General features: G+C 38.0%; 1 non-coding gene across 1 annotated transcript; it reads right to left on the reverse strand.

The window, feature by feature from the left end:
* Nucleotides 1-6102: 6102 nt before the first annotated feature.
* Nucleotides 6103-6205, reverse strand: LOC112581676. Its single transcript, XR_003106297.2, has one exon. It is a non-coding gene; the product is annotated as a U6 spliceosomal RNA (small nuclear RNA).
* Between the last annotated feature and the right edge of the window lie 1473 nt (nt 6206-7678).

Genomic DNA, 7678 nt, shown 5'->3' on the forward strand with positions numbered 1-7678 from the left:
CCAAGGAGCCAGCCCTGTAAGGGTAGTCTGGAATCCATCTGGAATTCTAAAGAGATTCATAAATTGTTTTATTTACCACAATGTAGCTCACTTCTGGGGTTGGACGATCTCTTTCAGATGTTGATTTGGGTAAAATTGACCATCTGAAAGGATGGGTTAACGATGAACTTCTGACCTGCCCAAATGGGTGTGCCCTCAGTCTGCCAATCCACATCATCTTTGGTTGGCCCATCTCTTCATTTGCTCCCTCCACCCCTTAACCTCTACAGTGCCGTCTCACCTAGAAGGAAACGCAGCACAAAACAATTACAGGATTGTGCTCCTGTAATGGTGGAGGAAGAGGACTTGGGGGTTAGCAGGAGTATGTCATTTACATTGTATCCCAGCCTAGACCCTTGTCACTTTGCTGTGGTGGGACAAAGCCCAGGTCACCTTGAAATCAAGAGGTTTTACCTAAGAGAGCTTGGAGCAGACTAGGGCCCCAGAGCAGCAGGAGACCTTATTCACAGAGGCTGGAAGAGAAGGGAGGAGTGTGGTGAATAGCTCAAGGGTTTTCCCAACTCCCTGGAGGTAGAATGAGAGCAATGTGTTTTGTGACTGTCACTTTGACTCTTTTCTGCCCAGGCTGGGTGGCCTGGGAAACACGGAGAACTAAAGCTACTGTGGGACCTCAGAACTTGGAAGATTGACAGACAAATGCTGGCAGAGAGACTGATGGCTTTGGGAGTCATTTTGTAAACAGGCTCCTGTTTGTGCAAGTGTTTGTGAAAGGTCTTAACATTCAGCCTCCCATGCAGAATGCATGACATAGATTTCAGAAACCTGGACCAGTCCAAGGCACCACACACTCCCCGACTGCTACGAATGACCTCAGTGGACAATTTGAAGCAGTAGAAAGGCTCTATGAAGAAATCAACCAGAAAATGCATTTGTTTTTATTAATGAAATTTCAAAATCTGTGCCACATCCAAATACAAATCATGGACTAGAACTGTATCCTAGAATGGCATAAAAAGAAAAAAAGCTTTGAATAAAAATATGGCACTTCCATTGGGGAAACAGAATTTCATCTTGGAAGCTTCAAGTTCCAAGCTTCAAATATTAAAGTTACAAGCTTATCACAACATTTCCAGCATTGATCATGCAAGTAAAGTGGTGAATTCATCATTTCATTTTTAAAAGAAATTATTTTACATCATTTATATCCCTTGGGTAAGGTCAACTTGGGGGCTTTGGTTTTTTTTTTTTTTTTTTTTTTTTTTTTAGGAGAAGGCATTTCTGATGAAAATAAGATTCACAAGGACAACTCCATAAGCTCTGGCTGCAAGAAGATTAGCCTGTGGGCTGCAACTATAAAAGAGCATGGCTGACAAGATTACTTCACGTTTGTGTACATCATATTCTTAACACTGTATTCTCTAAAATTAGGGATCTTCAAACAGGAAGAGTGAGGCGGAAAAAGTGGAAAGCATGTTGAAATTTCTATGGGCTTGATGGTGTGCTAAAGAAAGACTATTCTTTAGTTGTAATGTACAATATACAAATTACGGAAGTTAAAGCTTGACAAATCTTTCTAGCCCATGGGGGATATGCAAAGGTTAAAGAGGAAAAGTTGATTTTAAAAGATTGAAAAAGTATCTTAATATTAAGCTCGACCATAGAGCTTATCAACTAAGGAGAAATTTAGGTAGAGAAAATAACTATATGCAAGCATAAAATGTGGTATAAATTGATAGAAACTTCTTGATATCAGAATTAAAAGTCAACATTGTCAGAAAACTTCAGTTATGGATGGTAAATGATAGACCATTGATTTCCAAATTTAAGAGACTGAGATGATGAAATTCACTTTTCATCCCTATTTTTAGACTAAAATAAACTTAGATTTAAATTTGAAAGCGACAAGTATTCAGGTCCCTAATACTGTGATTTCATTCTGAATAATTGCCTTTTATTTTCAATGCCTATTGTGTCTTTACTGTACCTCATGTCACAATTTAATCTCTTTTTAAACTTAATTTAATGCCCAATTTAATCTCAATATGACAGCTAATAATTAAGAGAACTCATGTTGTGTAGCTTAATGTTTGGTTGTGTTGGTCATGTATATGTGTCATGTACGACATTGTTTCATACCATGCAATTTAATGAACAGCATCACTTGATATGTTTATTTCTGAAGAACAAAAAACCAAGCTACCATCTTTTGAGAACCAAAACATAGGTTTTCATGGTGATGTTGCGAGCAGCAAGAGGTTTTATACACTACACTACTTTTAGCGTTTGTACGTTACATGTAAGAATGTACAAACCTCTAGGTTATGTGTATGTTACATGTACAAATTTAAACATTATACACACAAATATGAAATAACCATTTTGTAATTATAGTAATTACTTGGATTAATACTTTGTATCTGTGGTTTTCAACCTTCACCCCCTTTTTATTCAGTGAAATTTTCAAAGGAATTCTTTCTTGGAAGCCCAGTTTGCAAAACAGACAAAGGTGACTGTGCCCGGGTGTCTGTGGGGCTGAGAGGCAGCCTTTTACTCTCAATGGCACCCAAGCCCTTTCACGGGGGTCTCTGGTTCTGGAGCACTGGAAACCATTGCTGGTATGTAGCGCCCTGCATTTGCAGCGGGCTTGTATATATGTTCCAGCCTTCCATCCCCATAATGCTGTTCAGTGTCACTGCATTTTGCAGATGAGAAAATGAGGCATCGCATCCATTTACTTTCCTACTGTCCCATAACTACTGAGCGACTTGATCTCAGCCCCTGACTCCAGTGGTACTGCGGTGATCCCATACTGTCTACAACCAGAGAAAGCACACTCAGAGTCTCATCCCAAGTAGGCTGAGATAGAATTCAGGTAAAGTGTGTTTCTTGTTGTTGTCCCTCTTTAGCAGATATGACTAGCAGTTGCCACATGGGTCTCACCCCTGTGGTTTACCCAGATTACTGATTGCAGAGGTTATGACATGTGTGTAATTCCCAGCCCATAAACCTGGCCCTTTTGCTCCCACTTGAGAAAGTGTCTTGGATTATGGGGCATGAGGGTGAGGTTATTACCCGGATCTATTTTTATTTATGAACGAGGTGAACAGTTCACAAGTTTCAGTGTTTTAATTATTAGCAGAAGCAATTGCTTTTCATCATCCTAGTTGAGAGACAGTATATCTAAAGAAGTAGAATTAGTGCTCAGCATCTTGAGAAACTATTAGAATGTAATAATAGAATCAAAAATTACCTTGGTGGGAGAAGGTACTCAATAGGAGCCAAAGAAAAAAGGAAAATTAAGAAAGAGAAGTAAACTGCTTGTGTATAAGAGGAGAGGGGTTTAGTATAACTGGAATTAATATAGCAATCAGAATTATAATATTTAATACCAGTCAGTGATGAAACACTTAATTTTGCATATGGCAAATATATTTAATACCACTCAGATGTTCACCAAATGAGCTTTCCAATTTTACTTCTGAGGATCTACAATATCATGAAATAGAGTAAGAAGGAGTTACAACTTTCAGGGAAATGCAAAACAAAACCAAGATATTACTTCTCACTTGTTAGAATGGCAATTATCAAAAAGACAAATAAGTATTGGCAAGGAAGTGGACAAAAGGGAACTCTTGTGCATTGTCAATGGGAATGTAATCTGGTGCAGCCACTGTGCAAAATAGTATGGAGGTTCCTCAGAAAATTAAGATAGAACTACCATATGATCCAGGAGTTCTACTGGACATTCATCTGAAGGAAATGAAAAAACTAGCTTGAAAAGTTATATGCACCTCCATAATCATTGCAGCATTATGCAAGAAACCTAAGTGTCCACTGATGGATGAACAGAAAAAGAAAAAGTGATATTTGTGTATATATCATAGAGTATTATTCAGTCATAAGAAAAGAAGGAAATCTTGCCATTTTTGACATGTATGGACTTTGAGGGCATTATGCTAAGTGATATAATAAGTCAGATACATAATAAGTCAAAGACAAATACTCTATGATCTCACATATGAAGACTTAAGAAAAGAAACTAAACCTATAGATACAAAGAACAGATTGATGGTTGGAAAGGAAAAATGGGTGAATAGGGTCAAAAGGTACAAACTTACAATTCAAATCATGGGGATGTAATACATAGCACAGTGACAATAATTTATAATATTGTATATTGAAAGTTGCTGACAGAGTAGATTTAAGTTTTTATCATACTATACACAAATTTGTAACTGTGTAGTGATGGATGTTAATTAGACTTACTATGGTGATCATTTTGCAGTATATACAAATATTGAATCACAATGCCTTATGCCTGAAACCAATGTCATATGTCAATTATAGCTCAAGAACAATGACAAAAAGGAGGCACAACTTAAAATCTTTGAGAAAAAACAGAATGATTTGAATCTGGAGAAGAGAAAACTAAGGTTTCAACTGAATCAGTTTGAGGAGAGAAACATAAAAAGAGTATGGAGCCATTTTACCTCAGTCTTTTAAAGAGCAAGAAATAGGTAAGATAACTTTGCCATGTTGATGGTGTTAGAATAAGACAGGAGAACAAGTGAAGTTTAGAAGCTCATTAAATACAGGGAAAGTTCTCACTTAGCTAAACAATTGAAGTTTGTTCTTAAAGACAAAGACATGGACCAAGGAGTCCCCCTGGGTCTCTCATATATGGTTTTATGGCTCCAGTGGCTAACAGGGGCTCCCACAGCGGCTCAGCAGTAAAGAATCTGCCTGCAATGCAGGAGACGCGGATTCGGTCCCTGGGTGGGGAAGGTTCCCTGGAGGAGGGCATGACAACCCACTCCAGTAATCTTGCCTGAAGAATCCCAGGGACAGAGGCGCCTAGTGGGCTACTGTCCATAGGGTCGCAAAGAGTCGGACCTGACTGAAGTGACTGAGCACACACGCACACATGGCCAACAGAATGCAAGAGAATTTTTAGCAGAGGAATTAGACATGTGGCAACAGTCATGTCTCATGATATATTAACAGATCCTATGGGAAAATTGGTTCTGGTTCGCATCATTTTAGGGAGTACTAGGTTTAGAAAAGGAACACAGATGTGTACAGGACAAGACTTCTCAGAACCCTTGATAGATTCATGTACATTGTAAAGCTCTCAGCACAAGAGAACCAGAAGTATTTTAGTAACTTAACCTTTTTCCTACCCCTTTTTACCTCATAGAGCACGAGAGTGCTGGGGAACACAGTGTGAGAAATGCTGATGTACAGCATTAGTCTTGAGCAAGGACGCACAGTCTAGAAAGTTGGCAGATTCCTCCTAATTAATAAGAAAATTCAGTATGTCTGGGATCAAACTTAGGAATTTCACACTCGCTTTCTCTCCCGTGAATGACATAGGAGTAGGGTTCTTCGGAATACCAGAGAGGAAGAAACTGGAGGGTCTTGTCTTCAGGAAGCTTGCAGATCAGCACGCAGCCGCTGACCTGAAGCCTCACCGGTGTTTCCTCTGTGAATGTGTTTATACCTCTCATATAACTCTTACCATATTTTGCTTTGTTCAAGAGTTATTTTAAATTTCCTATTAACTGAGTGCCCGCTACATGCCAGGCGCTGTGCTTAGGGCCACAGAGGACAAAGAAATGAGTCTTGTCTTCTGAGCAGTTAGCATTCAGGTAAAGGGCAAAACTGAAGCGGAAGCTCCAATACTTTGGCCACCTGATGCAAAGAACTGACTCACTGGAAAAGACCTTGATGCTGGGAAAGACTGAAGGCAGGAGGAGAAGGGGACGACAGAGGAGGAGATGGTTGGATGGCATCACTGACTCGACAGACATGAGTTTGAGAAAGCTCTGGGAGTTGGTGATGGACAGGGAAGCCTGGTGTGCTGCAGTCCATGGGGTCACAAAGAGTTGGACACAACTGATCAACTGAACTGAACTGAACTGAAAGGGCAAAATGTTAGAAAGGTACTGATTTTTTTTTTTTCTATTTTGACAAATTGACAAGTAATGGACAAATGAAATTGTATATATTTAAAGTGTACAACATGACAATATGTGTACATTTTGAAATGGTCACCATAATCAAGTTAATTAATACATCTATCATACCACATGGTTACCTCTTAAAAAAATAAATAGAATGTAGATTTGCATGTCATTCTTACGAAGGGGCCATACTAGTTTTTGTATCATTCCAATTTTAGTGTATGTGCTGCCGAAGCCAGAACTAGTCACTGATTGTTAATACGAGTCTTAGGTCTCCTGACATATGTAAAAATGTTCCATTAGTTTTAGACATGTGAGTATACAGATGCACCTTCATGGCTGTTATTTTCCTTTGCCACACACCCAACCTCTAGTGCCATATAGGAATTGAAAAGCTCTTTCCTAATATAGCTTCAAATTCATGCTTTGTACATGACCTTAGACTGTGTCTAAGGTTCCCTGAATCTATTTTTTAAATTGATTTGAAGGAGAGGTAGGGAATTTAATATTAATGTTGTCCAATCTTACATTCTTTTTACTTTACAATCTTTGGGGCTTACCCTTTATTTCTTAATTATTTTCTTCTATATTTATTTTTTCCACTTAAAGCGAAATAATACAAAATGAAGTGAAAGTGGAAAAGTTTTAAAAAATAATTATCAGTATTACCCTTTAAAATTTTGCTTTATGAAAAAAATTTTAAAGCTATTACTCATGTGGAAGTTTTAGTATTCATTAATACATGCATTTTGTGCAAAATCAGCAAACTCTACATTCCCGGTTTGGCTGTTATATACACAAATTAATGAATGTACTTTAATGAATTTGATTAATATGCAGCAGTTTAAGATCCATTTTGTATTATTAGCACAGAAATGTTCCTCACTGAATGCTGCTGAATCAGAAGGCTGTGTTTGCCTGGGAAGGCTGTCATACACACACACGCACACACTTCACAAATAATGTAAAGCTAAGATTTCTATAATTATCATAATTCACTCATTAAGATATTAGCAAACTGTCGCATCCACAAAAGATTCTCTGTGCATGGAATTTTCCATCTTTGCCTGCACTAAAGATACACAAGCAGTGCCAGCGCCAGCGAGTGTAAACGGAAACCCTACTTCTGCATTTTATTAGCGAATTTTGCAAACTACAAACAGCTTGAGCGTTGTATAAATTTATAGTTGTACTTGCACATTTGTGATGGTGGCTTTCGGCATGCAAGTTTTATCTGAGAGCTTTTACTTGGAACTGCACAGAGCAATTCCAAAACCTCAAAACTAAAGGAAAATAAAATTGAAGTGCCTTTACAATTGAGTGATTTATACATTAAAGTATTTATTTTAAAACAAGATTAAAAATACTGCACTGCTAGAAACATTCTGTCCTGGTAGAAGCCACTCAGATGGAACATTTCATCTATTTCAAACTGATTTTGTGCCTGAATGACTCTCACATATTTTCCTAAAACCTAGTCATGTCAGATGATTTATTCTACTTTTAACAATACTGTGCAAGTAGCCAGGAAGATTCAAGTGTTGAAGTGGTAGAAGGCAGTTGTCCAATTAGGTGCTCAACTATATTTTGATTCTTTATGCTTACACACACTTATTCTTTTCTTACCTTCTGATCCCCTACTCAGCAGCATTTTCTTCTAGATGATAATATCTGCATATTTCTGTCCTAGGAATACTTGGCCAAATTTGAACTAT

Source organism: Bubalus bubalis, chromosome 23 (genome assembly GCF_019923935.1).
Source record: "Bubalus bubalis isolate 160015118507 breed Murrah chromosome 23, NDDB_SH_1, whole genome shotgun sequence".
Taxonomy (NCBI): domain Eukaryota; kingdom Metazoa; phylum Chordata; class Mammalia; order Artiodactyla; family Bovidae; genus Bubalus; species Bubalus bubalis.